Source organism: Herpailurus yagouaroundi, unplaced genomic scaffold (assembly GCF_014898765.1).
Source record: "Herpailurus yagouaroundi ecotype Mexico unplaced genomic scaffold, PumYag 196, whole genome shotgun sequence".
NCBI classification, from domain to species: Eukaryota; Metazoa; Chordata; class Mammalia; order Carnivora; family Felidae; genus Herpailurus; species Herpailurus yagouaroundi.
The window spans coordinates 1117234-1140034 of NW_024412427.1; the positions used below are offsets into that span (position 1 = coordinate 1117234).

Genomic DNA, 22801 nt, shown 5'->3' on the forward strand with positions numbered 1-22801 from the left:
GAGACAAAGACGGACGCTCAACCGACTGAGCCACCCAGGCTCCCCTCAGCAGGTTTTTTTTTTTTAATGGAACTTCGTAAATAGATGCTAACATTCAAATGGAGGGGAGTGTGGGAGATGAATCCATTTTTTTAAGAGAATAAGGAAGGGGTTCCCACATCCACAGAATATAAAGCTGTAGTAATTATAGAATAATAATTGGCATAGGAACAGGTGGATCAATGGAATCGAGTAACAAGCCCCAGAAATCCACATATCAATTGTAAAATGATTGAATGAACAAGTAGATAAATGAACATCCTCTGGGGGAGGAAGAAGAGAAGAAGAAAGTCTGTATCTGGAGTTGTCCACAGAAGTAAATTCCAGATGAGACAGACACTAACATGAAAGTGGCATACCAATGTTACAATAAATTACAATAGTTCGGAGTCAGAGGGGAGAGGAGGTCTTAAGCAAAACTTAAGGTTCAAGAAACAAAATGGAAATGACTAATACAGTCGATGACCCTATATTAAAGATAGAAAATCTACCGGAAGCAAAGTGATAGGCAACATATCTGGAGACCTTTGCCTAGGGCATAGCCAAAATTAATATTCAGAATCTATATGCAGCTTAATAACTAAGAAAAGGAGAAGCTCTTGGTAGTGAATAAGATTCTGTGAAAATTCATTGTTCAAATGAAGACAAAGGGCCAATAAAGGTGAAAGATGGTCAGATCCAGTAGGAATCAGGGAAATGCAATTAAATTACTCATGAGCTCTAATTTCTTGGCAAGAAAGTCCCAATACCCAAACACAGATAATATCTACTGTGGTCGAGCTCTGGGAACAAAGAACTCCCCAACACTGGAGATGGGTTTAAAAATTGGTCCGTGTCTTTTCAAAGTACAACTTGGTAATACTTCTGAAAACAAAAATAGCTCATATCTTTTAATGAACTACATTTTAGTAGAAAAATATTTGCACATCCACAGTACATTTACAGCAGATTATTGCAACAGTAAAATACGCAGGGACTGTATGGATATATAATTAGAGGAGTAGTTTATGGGATAATCAGACTGTGGAATTGCATGCAGAAGTTGTAGGAATTAGAGCGCTCTCTATGGATAGCCATAGACATATCTCTAGAGGGGGCACCTGGGCAGCTCAGTTGGTTGAGGGTCTGATTCTTATTTCGGCTCAGGTCATGATCCCAGGGTCGTGGGATTGAGCCCTGCGTCGGGCTCCATGCTAAGTGTGGAGCCTGCTTGGGATCCTCTCTCCATCTTGTGTGCTCTCTCTCTCTCTCTGTCAAACACACACACACACACACACACACACACACATAGAATACTGTGAAGTTTTAAAAAAGTGTTTACAGGATATTACATAGGTTTTCCCATTTTTATACAAAAATCTAAAAATGTTAATTATATGTATAATTATGTATATGCACACATATAAATGCCTAAAGAGTCACAGTCTATAAAAACTGGAGGAAATGAGATAGGGTTGGGGATCAATGGGGATCAATGAAGGATTTCACTTTTTATTCTGCATTTTTTTCATTAATACGAGAATCTGCAGGGGTGCCTGGGTGGCTCTGTTGGTTAAGTGTCTGATTTCAGCTCAGGTCATGATCTTGCAGTCTGTAAGTTCAAGCCCCACATCGGGCTCTGTGCCAACGGCTCAAAGCCTGCAGCCTGCTTCAGATTCTGTGTCTCCCTCTCTCTCTGCCCCTCCCCTGCTTGCGCTCCATCTCTCAAAAATAAACCTTTAAAAAAATTTGTTTAAATATGAGAATCTGTAAGTATGTTTATAGTTTGAAAGAAGAGAAGTGTGATATGCCAGGACAAACACAGAATTCAGTTTAGCTTTGTTTGATTCTCAGGGTCCAGCTTAATAACCACTACACTCTACTCAGTGACATCATGTATATTATATTCATGAAAATTCCTTAAACATTTTAAGAAATATTTTGATCAAATTAAGTATAATTGAATTAAATGTACTTAAAAGTCGTATTTTCTATATGTGGGTGTTTGGCTTGTTGCCAATTCTTTGATGTCATGCATTGACTAAGCTTTGTCCTCTTATGTTAAATTCTGCAAAAATTCATCAGTCACCTAACCTTTCTGTCTACATTGATTTGTTTCTGAATGTTCACCATCATTGCATTTAACCTCTCAACATTAAGGCCAATTTCATTGTACCTTGGTGAGATTAATAAAAGAATTTGGTAAGGGTGCCTGGGTGGCTCAGTCAGTTAAGCATCCGACTTCGGCTCGGGTCATGATCTCACAGCTCATGAGTTCAAGCCCCCCGTCAGGCTCTGTGCTGACAGCTCAGAGCTTGGATCCTGCTTCAGATTCTGTGTCTCCCTCTCTCTCTGCCCCTCCCCTGCTCCCACTCTCTCTCTCTCTCAAGAAATAAATAAGCATTAAAAAAAAAAAAAAGAATTTGGTAGTGTGCATAATCCCTAAATTTCTTTTCTTATCCAGATGTATCCTGGCATTGCAACAGGTTCACACCAGTCTGTCCTAACTGACCGTTCGCTTTACCCCTGATCAACAGGAGGTTTCAGAACAACAGATGCAACTCCAGCCGGAGATTTTGCAACTCTTAACAAGTCCTAGCAATTCCAGCAAGTTCCCAGGTGGTCCTGATGCTGCTGTCCAATACCTGCTCTCTAGCTCCATCCCCAACTCAGTTGGTCTCCGCTGCACCCCCACAGTGAAATTCCTAGCAAATCCCCTGGCACTGCTCATAGTAGACCGTCTTCTGATACCCTTTGGTCAGTACCTTCTTGAGTCGTTTGTTGAGTGACTATGTGAGTTTTGGAAGAGAACTTCCGCTCTCTGACTAGTTTCATCTGGAGAGACAGACGTGGAAAACTTGCCACTGGACATGAGAGTATGAGAAGCCGGGACACCACAGCAGCTGACGTGTTAGGAACTGCCTGTCGGCATCTCAGAAGAAGAGACGAGAAGCTAATGCGTCTGGGACAGGATTTTTTTTAATGAAAGAATCATTTTCTCCTCCCCCTTCTCCTCTTCTTCGTTCCGTCACTAGAGAAGAACAGACTCTGAGAAGCCATACCTTGGAACTGAAAACAGGAGCATGAGAGACCAGGAATCCCACAGCCACCCCTCCCTCCCACCACAGAGCGGGAACAGACTAGACTGTTTCAGACCCCCTAACTTGGACCCTCTGATTCCCTGTGTTACCTGATGGGCCCACAGGGTTGCTACAGCAGCCAGGACCTGGGGTAGAGCAGGCTGCCCCAGTGATCTAGAGTCCGAAACTGCCCTCCTTCACCAAATCTGTCCTGGAAAATGAAACTGCCTCTAGCATCCAGCAGACAGGGAGTGAACTCCCTTTCTGCAAGAAGGAAATCCCACTACTAGGGCGGACCCGGCCTACACCGGAACCCACTTATTTGGGGCTCAGATAAACACACCCGGGACCTTCTGGTTTCTCAGTCAGGGCCAGTCACCTGCCTACACATTGCCCAGCGCTTCCGGCCCATAGTGTAATGAGAGGATTAGAGCAGTCATCCTTAACCTGAGCTTGTACCACAGGCACTTGTCAAAACATCCATTGCCAATCCCCACCCCAGGCTCTCTGAATCAGTAAGTCTGGTGTGGGGCCCAAGAGTTTGTATGTCTCATAAGCTTCTGGGTGCTGCTGGTGGAGGACCATACTTTGAAAACCAGTGGACTGAGGAATAAACAAGGCTTAGGCTGAAAAATTATGAGCGTTCTTTAGCAATGCCTGCTATGTGCCTCAGTCTGTAGTACACAGACCCCGCAGGCCTTGTGACCCATTTCCCCCTTGACACTTTGAGACTAAAGGGTCTCACCCGGCCATCCTTACCTTCACAAGGTAGCTACAGTGGAGGAGGAGAAGTAACTTGGCACCTTAGGCAGAGACACGTCCCCATCCCATGGGCCAACACTGACAAGGTGCCCTCGGGCAAGCAGCACATGCTGTCCCCCTAAGCGTGGCCTGGGTGAGGGATGAAGTGGCCCCGATGTGAATACCTAGACCAAAGGCCACAGAAGGGGGCACCAGATCCAGATACACTTGTACCCAAAGACAAGTGACACCATCATTAGATGGGGCAGAACAGAAGCCAAAATCGAAGACCAAGAAGGATCGGATGACCGTGTCAGAAGCAAGCAGGACCCAGCAGACAACACCCAGACCAGACATCTTGTCCCAGTCCCGGGACTAAGAGCCCTCTGCATAAAGACTGATACTGAGGCCCAAGAGGGAGAGACTGATACTGAGGCCCAAGAGGGAGAAGTGGAGAACTCTTGAGGAAGAACGTGCTGAATATCACTTTTGAAATAGGAAAGGAAAAAATTCCTTAGTCAAGAAATGGTTAAATATCAGGAGCTGTCCCCTTGAATGGGATCAAAAGATGAATTTTTATTTCGTCTCATCAGGAGTGAGTTAGAAGCATACCTGCTACCACCACGTCTCCTCAACATTGCAATGACCTTAGTGCAAAAGGAAAGAAAAAGAAATCAAGACAAAAGGATTGGGAATGAAACTATTTGCAGAAGACATGATTATGTCTATAGGGGCACTTGGGTGGCTCAGTTGGTTAAGCGTGTGACTCTCGGTTTCAACTCAGGTCATGATCTCACGGTTCGTGAGTTCAAGCCCCGTTTTGGGCTCTATGCTGACAGTGCGGAGCCTGCTTGGGATTCTCTCTCTTTCTTTCTCTCTCTCTCTCTCTCTCTCTCTTCCCCCCTTCCCCACTTTTGCGTGCTCTCTCAAAATAAATAAATAAATAAATAAATAAATAAATAAATAAATAGATCTAGAAATTATTTCAGGTAAATGAATTTAGCAGGTGCCTAGATATGAAGTAAATACCTTTTAAGTCAGTGGTTTTTCTATATGCCAACAAACAGATAATAAATGAAAATTTTAAAATATTAAAATATTCATTTGCATAGTATCAGAGTCATTTCATATAGAGGAATAAATCTAGCGGAAGCTATATTAGGTTTTCAATGCTGAAAACAACACATAATAAGGAGAGAAATTTAAAAGGCTCTGAATGAAAGAAAGAATGTACCATGCTCTTAGGCCTGAAGACCCCCATATTATAAAGATTGCAATTTTCCCTAATTGGTCTGTAGATTTAATGCATTCTCAGTAAAAAAAAAAATCCCAGCAGATTTTACTGTTGAACACCTCAAGTTGACTCTTAATATGTCAAGTTGACTGTAATATGTACACACAAATTTGAAGGTCCAGTAACAGCCATGGTCAAATCAAAGAAAAGTGACAAAGCCGCAGGATTTCCTAACAACGGGTGACCCTTCCCATTTTTCTATAAGAAGCCCCCTTCAGGAAGATCTCTGTGATTTGGCTTGCTCATCTCCTTCACTTTTTCCTTTGTGACTGGTTTAGGAGTAAACTTTTCTGAGACGTTGTTATAATAGCACTAAGAAAATGAAACAAGGGGCCCTTGGCTGGCTCAGTCAGTAGAGCACATGGCTCTTGATCTCAGGGTTGTGAATTTGAGCCCCACACTGGGTGTAGAGATTACTTTAAAAAAGAGAGAGAGATAAGTGTCACCAATCCTGCCACTTCAGGCTGGGTTAGATAAGAAAAAATATGCCTGTCTCTGCACATTGTAATTATATAGACAGCTATGTACGGAACTTTTGGGATATGATTGGATCATGTACTTGATTTTTGTGCAACAGCGTTCTACTGCACCGAGAGTTACTACTGCATTCATAGCACGTGGGAATCGGTATTTTGGAATGAGTGGAGTATGTTTGCATACTGGGTAGGGAAGTGCTGGGTATTTTGTGACTGATTTGCATAATCTGTTGAGTGGGGATCTCAATCTTTCTTTAAAGATACAGATTATGCAGAAGAATATTGCTATGTAAGAATATGTATGTAGATTATATGGCTTTCACAAGCTCAATAATGGTAAATAAGGCCCCAGAAATAGCTTCTACTTAATACTTCACACCCATCAATTACCAATTAGTTTGCATCTGATTGCCAACATATTTCTCAAATCCATTCCCTTCTATCTGTTTCCAGATGCATTCCTAGACCAGGTGCCTATTACAGTCCCTGGGGAGCTGAGTGCCCTCAGTCCCTCAAGCTGCCCCTTCTCCTCCACCCTTTCCTGCTCTGGGAGGTCGGTGGGGACCCCCAGTGTGCCAACGCTCCCCTCTGCTTGTCTTTCAACAGGAAAACTATATGGAGCCAGTCCTAAGCCATTCTGATTATTAAAAGTATTACTCTGCTGTTCTTATAAAAAAAAAAAAAAAAAAAAAAAGTCCTGCTGGTTTCCTAATTAATTTCCTTTCAGATGAACTTTTAGAACCATCTGTCAGGGCACCTGGGTGGCTCAATCAGTTAAGCACCTGATTGCAGCTCAGATCATGATCACAGTTCTTGAGTTCAAGCCCCGCGTCAGGCTCTATGCTGACAGCTCAGAGCCTGGAGCCTGCTTTGGATTCTGTGTCTCCCTCTCTCTCTCCGCCCCTCCCCGGCTCACGTTCTGTCTCTCACTCTCTAAAATAAACACTAAAAATTTTAAAAAAAGACTGTCAAATAAAACAGCAAAAATAAATCCGATTTTGGTTGGGTTTGTTAAACCAGGACAAGCTTTCTTGTGTGCAGTTTTCTTCATGCGGCTTCTTCACATTTGTTTTTTTCTTTCTCTTTTTACTTTTTTTCTTCTTTCCAAGGCAGTTTGTGGGAAAAAGTGGTAGCAGGATTGGCCCCGGTGGGCTGGAGGCAAAGCTTTGAGATCACTCCATCCATGCCAGCAAGGACCCCCTAAATTCTTTGTTTCTCAGCCTACTCTAAAGTCACCCCAGAGACAAGGAGACCAAGGTGGACCCCAGCCGGAGAGCTCCTTTCCAGGGCTGGAGAAAGCTGATTTCTTTCTCAGTAAGTGCACTCTGTGTATTAGTTATGGCCATGGAAATGTACAAGAATTCTCTTCCTTGACGTGGGTGTGGTTACACTGGTTTCCCATTACAGTAATTTGGTAAGCTGTACATTTGTTTTGCATACTTCTCCATAAGTGTTTTATATTTCACAAATTTAAAAAGTAAAGAAAAAAATGAGTTACCAGAATTGATTCCATAAATGCAAGTGCTTAATAATGAAGTACTTGAGGGCAGCTGGTAAGATCACTGACGTTGTTGTTGTTGTTGTTGTTGTTGCTGCTGTTTAGTTTCCCTGATAAGGGATCATCCGCAGTGCTTGTGTGCTTTGTAGAACCAAACATGCCTGGCTTCAAATCCCAGATCTGCCCCTGAGAGGCTCTCTGACCTTGAGCAAGCTATTTAATCTGTGTTATTCTGTTTCCTCTTTTGAAAAATGAAGGTGCTATTATGAGGATTGAATGGGATTAGAAAGGAAAAGTTTTAGCACCTTGCTACTCAAAATGTGATGGTGATGGGGGCACCTGGGTAGCACAGTCGATTGAGTGTCTGACTCTTGGTTTCAGCTCAGGTCATGATCTGTCATGAGACTGAGCCCTGCACTGGACTCCATGCTCACAGTGCACGAGCTTGGTTGGGATTCTCTCTCTCTCTCCCTCTCTCTCTCTCTCTCTCTGCCCTTCCCTGCCTCAAGTAAGTACTCTTAAAAAAAATGGGATAGGGGGCCAGCAGCATGGGCATCACTGGGGACTGTCAGGAATGCAGGATCTTGTGCCCTACCCCACACTGGCTGAATAGGACATCTGCATTTTAACAAGGTTCCAAAGTGATTCTGTGCACATCACCTAGTATCTAATAGGCACATAGGCATCCAATCAGTGTTGTTATTACAAGCCTCTTTATTTAGGTTCTTAACTATCTCCACCTTCACAGTCCCGAGGTTAGGATTTTTTTTTTAATTTTTTAAAATATTTATTGATTTTGGAGAGAGAGAGAGAGAGAGAGTAAGACAGAGTGCAAGCAGGGGTGGGGCAGAGAGAGAAGGAGACACAGAAGCCAAAACAGACTCCAGGCTCTGAGCTGTCAGCACAGAGCCTGACGCGGGGCTTGAACCCACGAACCGTGAGATCATGACCTGAGCCAAAGTTGGACACTTAATGGGATGAGCCACCCAGGCTCCCCAAGGTTAGGGTTTAAATCCTCATTTTGATAAATAAGTAAAGTAAGGCTCAGAGGTGAAGTAGAGGTCATATAGCTAGTGGATGGAGTTGCTGGGATTCAAACAGATACTTAACTCTAAATTTAATTATCTTTTCAATACATGTTTATGCCTAAAATTAAAAATGTATGCTCCATTTTATCCTTAATATTAAAAGGATATAAAGTATCTGTAATATCCTGTGTCCCACATGCCAAATAACTGTGGAGAAAATATTGAATTAATCTTACTATTCTGGTGATTGCATTTCAAAGGGTCAGACAGTGAGAAAGCCTCTCTAGTCTGCCTCTGTCCTCAGTCACCCAGTTTAGAGTTTACAGCCAAGTCTGAGGTTCTAGATCGAGTTCATTTGACACCCAGGCACACGTCCAAGCACCAGAGGAATACAAACGAGCTCAAAAGAAGGAAGAAGGGGATGGTTCTAGGAGTACCTTGGAGAGTACCCTTCCTAACCTGAGACCTCTTAAGGCAGTGTGTCACAGTGTGACAGTGGAAGCTGTGAGCAAACTTGGAGAGAGGAGCAGTAAGCCAGGGCAAAAGGGACTGGTAAGGGACAGGGTCTGAGGGGAAAATAAACATTACTGTAGGGTGTTGGAGGGGTTGGCACTGGAATAAGAGCTCCCCAACCCCAGCAGATGAAGTGTTCTCCACTCTCCCCTAAACTACACACCAATTTTATTTTCTGCTTCCTCTTTCCAGATTCTGGGCTGGTTTTATACCATATGCATTACCATACTTATGGTAACTGATTGATTTTTTTTTTTCCCCTCGATCCTGGCCAAGGTGAAGAAAAGCTTTTCCTCTTAGCTAGAGAAGCACTGAAAGGTAGTACAGGAGTGAACTTCGCAAGTTATCTAAATCTTGCTCCTTGTTTAAAATAGCAATAACATTAGGGTAGAATGAGTAACTCGCCTGGGATCACATATATCGTTAGCAACAGAATTAAGACTAGAAATTGAGAGGAGCCTCCTGCTATTGTTTTTAGATGAAATGGATGAATGTCTAGGAAAACATCAATTACTAAAACTGACAACAGAAGAAATAGAAAATCTACATAATTCTTTCACTATTTAAAATTCTTTTAAAAATTCATTCCATAACTTAAAATTTGAGGACCCAGATATTATCACCGTTAATTGTACCAAATAGATAATGAGGAAGTAATACAATCCTGTAGGAATTGTTCTAGAGAATAGAACAAGAAGAAATATTCCTCAACTTATTTTATTGGCCAACATAATCTTGATATCAAAACCAAATTAAGGATATTATAAGAATGAAACATTAAAAGTCAATCTCATTCATGAAGTAGAAGAATTCAAAAAAAAATATTAGCAAATTGGACAATATTTCTTCCAGTTCTATTGAGATATAATTTCCAGTTCTGTTGAGATACTGTACTGACATACGGTACTGAGTATCTGTTGAGATACTGTACTGACATACGGTACTGTGTAAGTTTAAGATGTACAGCATAGCTTGGTGACTCAGTCGGTTAAGCATCCGACTTCAGCTCAGGTCGTGATCTCACGGTTAATGGGTTCGAGCCCCGTGTCGGGCTCTGTGCTGACAGCTCAGAGTGTGAAGCCTGCTATGGATTCTGTGTCTCCCCCTCTCTCTGCCTCTCCCCTGCTTGTGCTCTCTGTCTCTCAAAAAATGAATAAATGTTAAGAAAATTTTTTTTAAGATGTAAAGCATGACTTGACTTTTTTTTTTAAGATTTTATTTTTTTTAAGTAATCTTTACACCCAATATAGGGCTCAAATTCACAAGAGTCATACATTCCACTGACTGAGCCAGTGAAGGACCCTGACTTGACTCTCACATTTTATGAAATGGTTACCACAGTGAATTTAGTTAATATCCATTATCTCACTTAGATAAAAAAAAAAAAGCAATATTTTTAAAAGGTGAGATTTCATGATCAAGCTGAATTTAGTCCAGGAATACAGTATTTGTTCAACTCTAAAAATTAATCAGTGAAACAAAAATATATTAGCAACATAAAGGTCATAGCAATAATATGGAAAGTGCATTTGTTAAAATTCAGTCTAGTCATAATTTTTTAAATTCATAATTTCAAAGATCCTTAGCAAACTAGGAAGGAAGGAGGTTTCCTAAATATGATTGATAATGGATGTTTATAAGAAACCAACAGCAAGTATACTAATGCTTCATATTAGGTACAAATTTCAATATAATACAAGCCTTTTGGAGTTTCCAAAATTGTAAGGAACCACATAAATTGTAAGCAGTAAAGAGCGCTAATTGTGAGTTTTGTTTATGTTACTGAGATTTGGCTATGTCATTTTAGCAAATAAACTAAAATTCACCCATTTAACAATCAAGCTCAGGATTGTTAATGTCCTTGAATAAGTACACTGTTACTAATGCTTTAGGATATTTTGAGTGATTTTGTTACTTTGGCAGTTATTTTAACATTCACCGTTATTAAAATTTTAAATATTTTAATTACTATACCAGTCTCATCCAAATATTCATTAAATGGTAGTGCTCTTAGGGGGCTTAAAAATGCATGAAGACCAATTACTTTGAAGTGAAAATTAGATGTTACAATATACTACAAAGACACTTAAACAAACACCATAATGCACTGTGCAGTTAATTTAGCGGAGAACGCTCAATACAACATCAGAGCTAATGCCGAGAAAATAAAACGAGGCAGTATTAAAGCAGATACATTCCACGGTGGGTGCGAATTTATGCTCCCTGAGAATGTTTTCTTCCTATTCTACATCTCTTCCTACGGGGATATGAGAATTGAATAATGCAGGCTTTGAATTTTTCCAGGTCTTATGAACAAAATCCTTGCATAGACTGCTCCATTGTTACATATGAAATAAAGTAATTTTAAATTTTTTTGGTTCGATTTTGTTCCTGTATTTGCTTTTATGTGCTTACACCATTTATGATTTTCATACAAAAAAAGACCAATACCTTATATTTTTGTGTAAAATGCGTATTATTTTTAAAAAATTTTTAGCATCTATCTATTTTTTGAGAGACAGAAAGAGTGTGAGCAGGGGAGGGGCAGAGAGAGAGGGAGACACAGAATCCGAAGCAGGCTCCAGGCTCTGAGCTGTCAGCACAGAGCCTGATGCAGGCCTTGAACTCACAAACTGCGAGATCATGACCTGAGCCAAAGTCAGATGCTTAACCGACTGAGCCACCCAGGTGTTCTGAAAAGTATATTATTTTTTAAATATTGTAAATTCTCCCCATGTCAGTTTATATATCTTGGCCTTATGAACTTTCATGGTTACCTGATATATTTCCCACCTTATGGATTCCTACAACCCGTTTTCTTCTTTTTTTCCCCTGTTTTTTTTTTTTGTTTTTTTTTGTTTTTTGTTTTTTTTAAGATTTAGATTCCCTTTTAATGTTTATTTTTCAGAGAGAGAGAGGGAGAGGGAGACAGAGGATCCAAAAAGGGCTCTCTGCTGTCAGCACAGATGCAGGGCTCAAACTCACAAACCGTGAGATCATGACCTGAGCCAAAGTCAGATGCTTAACCGACTAAGCCACGCAAACGCCCCTAGATTTAGATTTTTGACAATGTGGCGCTGTTAACATAAATCGTAAGAAATGTACTTATATGTGTATCTTTAGACAATTATTTCCTTAGGTTGTATCTCTAATAATAGAATTGCTACATTAAAGTACATGCTTCTTTAAATCTTGGTACAGAGTAGCTTCCAAATTGTTCTATAAATTATATTCCAAATAGAAATTTATGAGAATGAACATTTCCCCAAACTTATGCCCACCGTGGATATCATTTTTTCTTTATAATCTTTGCCAACTGTAAAGGCCAAAAAATGTATTTAAACATTTGCATTTTTTATTTGTAGTTTATCGGCTGCTTTCACATATTTATTCCTCATTTGCATTTTCCCTTTTATTACTTTCCCCTTCATATCCATATATCACTTTTATGGTAGTGCGATCTTCTTATAAATGTGTAAGAGATAATTAAATGAAGTCCATAAACCATTTCTTTCATATATTTAACAAATGTGTTGTCCAAGTGTGTTTTTACTTGATTTTTTTCCCTGAAAGTAAGGTTTCAAATTTTTCTAGAGTAAAATTCAGCACTCATTTCAAGTCTGACAGCTGGCCATCCCTGCCCAGAAATTAGTGAGAAAGTTCTTTTATATTTTCTCAAGGTACTTGGTGGCTTCCTGTTAAAATGTCAAATTAAGAGTCCATACAAAATGTATGTCTTATAATGTGTCTGTACTAGAGACATAAGCTTGTCTTCTCCTCCCACTGCCCCTAGTTTCCTAACATGATTTCTCGACTGCCTCATTTGTCCCCTCCTCCCACAGTGCCCAACTTGGAAATTCTACCTGCTCTCAATTCTTATGAGCTCTTGGGTTCCTGCTCTTCTAAGAAGCCAGAGGCAACCATTTGACTATCACATTTATATCATACATATACATGTCTGATAGGAAATACTACAATTTTTCTCAATTCTTGGCTTTTTTCCCAGGGCTTTTTTGTTTATTTGTTCCAGATGAAATTTAGATGTGTTCTGTTAAGTAAAATAACAAAGAACAAAAGAATGGAAGGAAGGAAAGACAGGGAAAGAAAGAAAGAAAAAGAAAGAAAGAAAGAAAGAAAGAAAGAAAGAAAGAAAGAAAGAAAGAAAGAAAGAAAAGGAAAGAAAAACGCATCACTCAAGTTATTGAGATTTTGACTGGACTTTTATCAAAGAATGTTGAGCTTTCCCATCTAGGAAAACAATATGTGTCTTTACAATACAATATGTGTCACATCATTAATGTCACATGGTAGAAGGTAATAGTTTCTTTTGTGTAATTCTGCCAAATTCTTGGGGGTTTTTTTATTTGAGTATAGTTGACACACAATGCTATATTAGTTTGAAGTGTACAACACAGTGATTCCACAGGTTAACACATTATGCTATGCTAACCACAAGTGCAGCTAAATTCTTATTAACCTAGTGCTAGATACTGAATGCCTCTGTCAATGGATCTCACTTCCTATTACTATCATTGGCATAAGAGATACAATTGATATAAGAGTATATTGACCTTCACACCATCTTAATCATGGGATCAAAGGTGATATTACCAAAACTGGAACGAACTAACATCATGTACATGAAACTGATCTGATGTGATTTACTAAGAACATAACATCCCTTATGTAGAATTTCTGCCAAGAAATGTATAACCTGAATCTAATTGTGAGGAAACAAACCCAAATGAAGGAATATTCTTCAAAACAACTGGTCTGTCTGCTTGAAAACTGACAGTGCCATGAAAGACCGAGGAAGACTGAGGAACTAGATTAAAGGAGTCTGGGCAGTGCGACAAATGGATCTAATGAATGATTCTGAATTGGATCCTGGATCAGGAAAAAAAAATGTTAGGCGATTATTGAGACAGTGGGTAACGTGAATATGGTCTACATATTAGGTAACATTTCAGTGTTCAATTCCTTGGATTTGATCTTTGGTATTACATAAACGAATGCCCTTGTTCTTAGGAAATATAGGTTAAAGTTTTAGGGGTGACAGTTCATGTTTGCAACTTACTCTCAAATAGTGAGGAGGATGAGAAGAGAGAAATTGAAAGTGCAAATGTTAACAATTGGTGAATTTAAGTAAATGGTTTCCAGGTGTTCATGCAGAATGAATCACTCCTGCAATCTTCCTGTAAGTTTGAAATTTTTCCAAATAAAAAGGTTAAAAGGGCCAGAAAATTATTAACCGCACATTTAATGAAAATATCAAACTACCACATTGAACTCTTAGGGTCCTGTTTTAGCAAAGGTGTCGCCTAACATGGTCGTCTCTGGGAGGGGAGATTATGAGGGCTGCCCTTGATCAAATCTTCCTTTGACTTTTAGTGTATCTGCCGTTTTATCTACAATTTTAGTGCATTTTGAAATCTCTTTTTTAATTTTCTTAATGTTTATTTACCTTTGAGAGAGAGAGAGGGGGAGAGAGGGAGCACAAGCAGGGGAGGGGGAGAGAGAGAGGGAGACACAGAATCCAAAACAAGCTCCAGGCTCTGAGCTGTCAGCACAGAGCCCGACGCGGGGCTGGAACCCATGAACCATGAGATCATGACCTGAGCCGAAGTCAGACGTTTAACCAACTGAGCCACCCAGGCGCCCCTGAAATCTCATTTTGAGCGGAGGTGGTGTTGCATTCCTGGGGGGAGACTTGCTGGTGGTGGGCATCAATCTTTTGCTATATTGCTGGGCTTTATTTTCTAGAACTTTAGTTAAATTCTTGTTTTCATGTGTGCAGTTGACATACTCAAGGTACATTTCTCAAGGTAGCTTTGAGTCTAAGGGGACCCTGGTTGTAGGCGGAGCCGGGTTCAGATGCCTAATCCAGGGGGTCATGGAGGAACCAGGGCTCTAAACAAGAGTAAAGATGATTTTGGACAAATAACCCATCTCACCCAATAGGCAAGGGCTCTTCTGACATTCCCTGAGGGGGCTCAGAGACTTATGGGAAACGGCGTCGTCCCAAATTTGATGGATGACCGGAGCAGAGCCCAGGGAACGGGATCCCTCGCAGCTCCTTCTGCGCATGTGCAGCTCTTCCTCCTTGTTCGCCCGCTCCCTCGTCTCCAGCTTCGCAGCGCTGGTAATCGACAAGCCTCCCGGTCGACGCGCTGCTCCGTGACCGAGTCCTGCCGGAAGAATGCGCACCCCAGGTGAGAACCTAGTTTGGAGGGTTGCTTTGCCGGGTGTGGGATAGGTCTGTGCCCACTCGTGGTGGAAGCGAAAACTTGGGCGAATCCCACGCGGCCCGAGACCCTAACGAAAACCAGAGACAAAGTAGTTTGGCTGCAGACCCGCAGGTTCCACGACAAGGATAAGGGCGCGGGTTTCTTGGTCAGAATACAGTGCTCCGAGAAAAGGCATCTGACTGTTAAAGAGCTGTTTCCAGAAGCTCTTTGAATTTGCCCGTGCCCTGGTCACGTATTCATTAGCGAGTCAAATCCAGGACAGCAGCGGGGATGAAAGTGAATTCTTGTATTTATTATATGCCTGCAAGCTAAGGGCAGGTGGCGGGTCTGCATTATAGCAGACTGATACAGGAGCCTCAGTTTGAACTCAGACGAGTTTAAATTCTAGCTCGGCCACTGAGTCTCCATGGGCAACATGATGAGCCTCTAAGACTCAGTTTCCCCATCCTAAAATGAACTCATTCCTAAAACCTGCCTCAAGGTTGCTCTGCGGATTGAATAAGACAGCACCTATGAAGCACTCATCATGGGTCCTCACTGAGTAACTGGGAAATGTTAATTACCTTTATCACCGTTCTTTTCATTAAGAATATTATTTATTTCCAAAGACCCCCTGTAAATTTGGTATTAATCCCCTTTTAACCGAGAAGAAAACCAAGGCTCTGGAGGTGAAGCCTCATGGACAGTAACTGAGGGAGCTGGGATGCATGTCTCAGTTTTATTTCTAAATCCCATGCCGGGGTTCGTCCAGCAGCACATCCTTTACAGCACTTAGCAGAGTGGCAAGCCCCCAAGCGCCACGAGGAACAACCTGGAGTGGACCAGGCTGACGTCTCTAGAGTTCTTGGAGATTTCTTGGCATCTGTTCAGAACCCTCGGGTTACCGCGTAATGGAGGCTTCTAGACGTCAAGGGGCTTCAAGCCCCTTGAGGGCTTGTTAAAACCCAAGAGCTGTCTGGGCCCCACCTCCAGCATCTCTGGTTCAGAAGGGCCCCCAAATCGGCATTTCTATCAAGTTCCCCAGTGATGCTAATACTGCTGGTCTGGGAGCCACAAAAGTTGTACAGGGGTGGTGAAGGCCAAGAGAGAGTTGGGACCTGGGCTGGAGATTATTTGAATTTACCCCCTCCAGCCAGGTTCCTATTTCCTTGGATCACACAGCTCTTGTGAGGAAAGAAGGTGGGGCCACCAGAAGCAGGACTCCCACCTGGGAGGGGAGATCCCCATCCTACCTGGATACAGCTCACCTCCGATGCGGGGGCACAGATCCCAGGAACAAGCACGTTCTATCTTGACTTCCTCTGGGGCAATTCCTGATCCTTTCGCCCTGAAGAGCATCACCACACCAGAGGTTGTCGAGAGCCGTCAATCGGTGAAGATGTGAGCCAACTTTCAAAAGAGAGAGGTCAGCTGAGCTGAGGGTGCTGGGCAAGAGGCAGGCTCCCTGGGATGAGGAAATCCTGTGGATGGTTGGTGAGGCTGTGGTCTGGGAAGAAGGTGGGGGAGACACTCTCTCCACTCCTCCCAGAGACTCCTCCCCGCAATTTTATTCTCCAGTCCCTCTTCTGGGATCTACACAGCCCACAGACCCTGGCCATCACCTCATCTGGAATTTAGAGATATGCTACCCCCCCCATTCCTGCCTTTGTAGGAGTACAGAAAGGGGGTCTTCAGGAGTTCTATAATCCTGCCTCATTTTAGAAGTGAACAGTATGAACTCTGAGCGAGTCATTAGCATAGGGTTAAGTTCAAGGTTTCTGGAGACTACCAGGGTTCAAAGCGTGGCTCTACCCTGTTACTTTCACTTCTTTCCCTCAATTTCCTCATCTGTAAACTGGGAGTAATAACACTACCTACATTCTGCTTTATTTTAAGGAATAAATGAGGTAATATATGTGAAGGACTTAGAATAGTGCCTGTTACACAGGAAGCATGACCCAAGTATTTTCAGTATCATCAATATTATTATAATCTCAGTTTACATTATTTGTTAGTCCCAGCACCTAAAGGGGCATTGGGGCCCCCTGACTCCCAAGTCCCGTCCTGTCTACTATGTCTCAGTTAAAGCAAAATTAGTTTCTTAATAAAAAATCCTTTGGAGGGGCACCTGGGTGGCTCAGTCAGTTGAGCGTCCAACTCTTGATTTAGGCTCAAGTCGTGAACTCACAGTTGTGGGGTCCAGCCCCATGTCCTGCTGAGCATGGAACCTGCTTGGGATTCTCTCCCTCTCGGCCCCTCCCCACCCACGTGCATGCTCTCTCTCTCTCTCTCTCTCTCTCTCTCTCTCTCTCTCATTAAATAAATACACATTTAAAAAAAAAAATTCTTTGGAGACACTGAAACCAAAGGAGAATAAATCCCTTTTAGAAAAAATGGACTCCCTTGAAGCACACCTGTCCCTCTTGTCAGAGGTTCCTATTAATTCTTTAACTTGAAGGAGTTGAAAATACAAGTAGAAGAGTAAATGAGCAGATCTCTGTCAGGTTTTTGTTGTTTGCTGCGTCCTTTTTTACACTTTTTCTGGTGGAAATATTCAAGACATACGGAAGAAAATAGTGTAATGACTCCCATATATTTGTCACAGCTTCAGCCATTATCAACATATGATCATTCTGTTTCATCTGTCCCTGCCCCAGTTACACACATGTACGTGTTCTCCCTTCCACTTTCTGTGACCAGATTACTGTAAAGGAGGTCCCAGACAGCAAAGACTTCAGAATGTACCATGTTTAATAATGGCCAGAGACACGGCTGTCATCCTTGCTAAGATTTGTTTAACCCGGTCTTTGTCTGGTTTTATATTTGTCTGTTATAAATCAAAGAAAGCTGTAAGAAACCAATTGTAAGAAACCAATAAGATAAAAATATTTACTCTCCCCGGTGAAAAGTATGCTTCTCTTGGCTCCCCGAGGTTACACCAGGGTCACGAGAGTCCCCTCGGCACACCTGCCCCCTCTGAAGGGTAAGAGACTTTCTCCCACCACGTGGCTGTTTGCCAGCTATGACGTGTGGATTTCTAGGCAAGTGCTATGAGGACTGTCAGGACCGACCGCTTTTCTCGTGATTTCTCTGCTGCTTCCGCTTCCTCCAGCTCTGCCCCCACACTTCTTGAAACTTTTCCTGGAGCAGGAGAAAATGAACACATCCCAGGTGAGTCGTTTACTTATTACTCAAAATTTTCAAAGAAATCTAAGAATTAATTTTACGTGTTTAGTAACCGTGCTTTCTTTCTTTTTTAATGGGGATTTGAGAGAGAGATCATGCGAGCGAGTTGGGGAGGGGCAGAGAGACAGGAGAGAGAGAATCCCAAGCAGGCTCCACGCTGTCAGCACAGAGCCTGATGCAGGACTCAATCCTACAACCATGAGATCATGACCCGAGCCAAAATCAAGAGTTGGATGCTTAACCAACTGAGCCACCCAGGCGCCCCAATAATTATTGCAATTCTAGTATATGTTTTCTTGTTATTTTTGTGGTCCCAAGTTTGAAGATAAAGAGATGAAGTTATAATAGTTATAATGTTATCTACAATTTAGGATGGCTTATAATATTCCAGTCACTGTTGGGACATCAGGGTGGCTCAGTCAGTTGAGCATCCAACTCTTGGTTTCAGCTCAGGTCATGATCTCACAGGTTCATAAGTTCATGCCCCACATCGGGCTCTGTACTGACAGTGTGGAGCCTGCTTAGGTTTTTCTCTCTCTCCCTCTCTCTCTGCCCCTCCCAGGCTCACACATTCTCTCTTTCAGAATAAATAAATAAACATGGAAAAAAATTAATAAAAAAAATATTCCAATCTCTATTAAATTCCTTACCTGGCTTGGCTCTTGGAATTACAACAACAACATTAAAACATTAAACATAAAAACATTTATTATGCCCTTTTTACTGAAAGTATAAATAAAAGATTTAAGTGCCTGTAGCTGGTATGGTTCTAAGGATACATCATTAGAAATTTGGCCAGATAGGGGGCAGCTGGCTGACTCAGTTGGTGGAAGATGCACCTCTTGATCTCAGGGTCGTGAGTTCAAGCCCCACATTGGGTGTAGCGATTACTAAAAATAAATAAAAGGAATTTGGCTAGATAGATCAAGTTTGTCCTAGAGCCCAAATCTGCAAGGTTTCCACCCATTCCAGGGAGGAAGATACCATCTGTTTCCACCCCACCCTGTCCAAAAACTTGGAATGGGACATCTCTTAGGCATGGCATTGCCAGATAAGACACAGGGCACGTAAAGGGACACACTTATACTAAAGTAAAGTATGCATGGGATATACTTATACTAAAAATCTATTTGGTGTTTAACTGGGTGCCCTGTGTTTTTATTTACTAAATCTGGGAACGATACTTCGGTAGAAAGAGGGTGTGATGTACCCTTTGCTGGCCCTTAGCTCTGACAGTCCTAGCCCATCCAGAGGACCAGTCAGTCTCTATTTTCAGTGGCTGATTTTATCACCATATTCCAGGTGGCCTGTTGCTGGACGGGACCAGCCTGCCTCAGTTTCTCCGTCAATCACTGTGGCCGTCCCTCTCCCAAAGTTTCAAGAATTCTTGGGCTTCACACCCACAATGTGTAGCCTTGTCCAAAGATGAAAATTTTGCCTACTTACACTTTATAGATATTTTTTAAAGTTTCTTTTTGAGTATCTTTTTAAAAAAAATTTTTTTTTACACGTATTTTTCAGAGAGAGAGACAGAGTGTGAGTGAGGGAGGCACAGAATCCGAAGCAGGCTCCAGGCTCTGAGCTGTCAGCACAGAGCCTGATGCGAGGCTCGAACCCATGAACCATGAGATCAAGACCCGAGCCGAAGTCGGTCGCTTAACCGACTGAGCCACCCGGGCGCCCCTCCTTTTGGGTAATCACCTGCCTCTTCCCTTGCACAGTCGGTAAGTCTCCCTCACTTCGCTGGCTTCATCAGGAAGCGGTTCTTCCTGTCTGTTCTTCTTCTGTCTGTTCACCACACTGTCCCAGTAGTTGTCTTCCTTCTCCGACTGCTGAGTCCTCATGGAAGGCTCTGGAGTGTTTTGCACACATCTGTGTGGTGATACTCCCGCTGAGTCTGAATATGCGAAAGTACCTTTATTCCGCCCTGTTACGTGAGTGACCGGCTACAGAACCGGGGTTCGGACTCCCTTCTCCTTCAGGGTGTTCTGGGAAAGCAGGGTCTCCCTCACCTCCCAGCGTCTGGACAGGCTGAGAAGTCATGTGCCAGTTTGGTCCTCACGCCCGTGCAGGCGACCCATTCTGTTCTTTCTTGCAAGTTTTTCTTTCTCGGGGGGGTTTGAGCTCTTTCGCCAGGATGCCCACTTGCCGGCCGGATGGTTCCTGCCCGTGAAGACCCGCGTGCACCCGGACACTTTCAGTGGTTTGGGGGTTAGTTCCCTCCCTTCCTCCTCTTCGTTCTCGCCACCCAGACCTCCTGCGAGGCTGTGGGCGCCTCTCCCCTGCGGTCTGTCTGGGCTCCTTTATTTTTCTGTCACCTTTTCCATTTTCCTGGGCTTTTGTTCTGTGCGTTGAAAGATCAGCTCATTTTTGTCACCCATGCCATTTTGTTTTCAAGCCTTCTTTAGAGAGTTTTAGGGTTGGCTTTTCCCCCCGCCAAGTGGACACCAAAATACTTACTATCTGGGGAGGCGCCTGGGTGGCTCAGTCGGTTAAGTAAGTGTCTGACTCTTGGTTTCGGCCCAGGTCATGATCTCATGGTTTCATGAGTTCGAGCCCTGTGTGGGGCTCTGTGCTGACCGTGCAGAGCCTACTTGGGATTCTCTCTCTCTCTCTCTCTCTCTCTCTCTCTCTCTCCCTGCTCCTCCCCTGTTCATGCTGTCTCTGTCTAAATAAATAAATAAATAAATCTTAAAAAAAAGATATATTCACTATCTGGGTCCCCCCCTTTTTTTTGCCCATAGTCCACTTTTCTCATTTTTTTAAAATTTAAATTCAAGTTAGTTAACATATAGTGTAATAATAATTTCAGAAATAGAATTTAGTGATTCGTCACTTACATATAACACCCAGTGCTCATCCCAGCAAATGGCCTCCTTAAAGCCCCTCATCCATTTAGCCCACCCCCCATCTCCCCTCCAGCAACCCTAAGTTTGTTCTCAGTATTTAAGAGTCTCTTATGGTTTGTCTCCCTCTCTGTTTTTATACAATTTTTGCTTCCCTCCTCCTATGTTCATCTGTTTTGTATCTTAAATTCCACCTATGAGCGAAGTCATATGATGTTTGTCTATCTGACTGACTTATTTCACTTAGCATGATACACTCTAGTTCCATCCACGTTGTTGCAAATGGCAAGATTTCATTCTTTTTGATTGCTGAGTAATATTCCATCGTATATATACATCACTTCTTCCTTATCCCTTCACCAGCCAGTGGACATTTGGGCTCTTTCCATACTCTGGCTATTGCCAATAGTGCTTCTATAAACATTGGGGTGCATGTGCCCCTTCAAAACAGCACTCCTGTATCCTTAGGATAAACACCTAGTAGCAACTGCTGGGTCATAAGGTTGATCTATTTTTGGTTTTTTGATGAACCTCCGTACTGTTTTCCAGAGGGGCTGCACCAGTTTGCATCCCTACTGGCAGTACAAAAGGGTTCCTCTTTCTTCCCATCCTCGCCAATGCCTATTGTTGCCTGGCTTGTTAATGTTAGCCATTCTGACAAGTGTGAGGTGGTATCTCACTGTGGTTTTGATTTGTATTTCCCTGATGATGAGTGATATTGAGCATTTTTTCATGTGTCGTTTGGCCATCTGGATGTCTTCTTTGGAGAAGTGTCTATTCATGTCTTTGGCCCCTTTATTCACTGGATTATTTGTTTTTTGGGTGTTGAGTTTGATAGTTCTTTATAGATTTTGGATCCTAACCCTTTATCTGATATGTCGTTTGCAAATATCTTCTCCCATTCTGTCGGTTGCCTTTTGCTGATTGTTTCCTTCGTTGTGCAGAAGCTTTTTATCTTGATGAGGTCCCGGTAGTTCATTTTTGCTTTTGTTTCCCTTGCCTCCGGAGACATGTTGAGTAAGAAGTTGCTGGGGCTGAGGTCAAAGAGGTTTTTGCCTGCTTTCTTCTCTGTGATTTTGATGGCTTCCTGTCTCATGTTTAGGTCTTTCATCCATTTTGGGTTTATTTTTGTGTATGGTGTAAGAAAGTGGTCCAGGTTCATTTTTCTGCATGTTTCTATCCAGTTTTCCCAGCACCATTTGCCGAAGAGACCGTCTTTATTCCATTGGATATTCTTTCCTTCTTTGTCAAAGATTAGTTGGCCATACGCTTGTGGGTCCATTTCTGGGTTCTCTATTCTGTTCCATTGATCTGAGTGTCTGTTTTGTGCCAATACCATACTGTCTTGATGATTACAGCTTTGTAATACAGCTTGAAGTCCGGGATTGTGATGCTTCCCGCTTTGGTTTTCTTTACCAAGATTCCTTTGGCTATTCGGGGTCTTTTCTGGTTCCATACAAAGTTTAGGATTGCTTGTTCTAGCTCTGTGAAGAATGCTGGTGTTATTTTGATGGGATTGCATTGAATATGTAGATGGCTTTGGGCAGTATCGACATTTTAACAATATTTGTTCTTCCTATCCATGAGCATGGAATGTTTTTTCCGCCTTTTGGGGCCTTCTCCAATTTCTTTCATAAGCTTTCTATCATTTTCAATGTATAGATTTTTTCACCTGTTTGGTTAGGTTTATTCCTAGGTATTCCTTGATTTCTCTTTCTGCTGCTCGATTATTGGTGTATAGAAATGCAAGCGATCAACTTTTCTCATTTTATGGAAGTAAGGCTCTTACATCAATCTAGGGACACCAATTTGAAGTCTTAAAAATATTTGTCTTCAATATCTAAATTGATTTTGTTTCCCTATGCTTCAATCTATTCATCTTGGTGCTTATTTT

At 42.1% G+C, this 22801-nt stretch overlaps 2 long non-coding RNA genes across 4 annotated transcripts in view; both read left to right on the forward strand.

Moving 5' to 3' along the window:
• The window catches only part of LOC121012084 (uncharacterized), a 46082-nt gene extending 41972 nt beyond the window's left edge, over positions 1-4110 (forward strand). Inside the window, exon 3 of the long non-coding RNA XR_005781937.1 lies at positions 2483-4110. This is a non-coding gene — a long non-coding RNA (uncharacterized LOC121012084). The remainder of the gene's footprint in view (positions 1-2482) is intronic.
• Positions 4111-14392: 10282 nt separating this feature from the next.
• LOC121012088 (uncharacterized) overlaps positions 14393-22801 on the forward strand; it is a 33662-nt gene continuing 25253 nt past the window's right edge. For all 3 annotated transcript variants that reach the window (XR_005781938.1, XR_005781939.1, XR_005781940.1), the window contains exon 1: positions 14393-18046. This is a non-coding gene — a long non-coding RNA (uncharacterized LOC121012088). The remainder of the gene's footprint in view (positions 18047-22801) is intronic.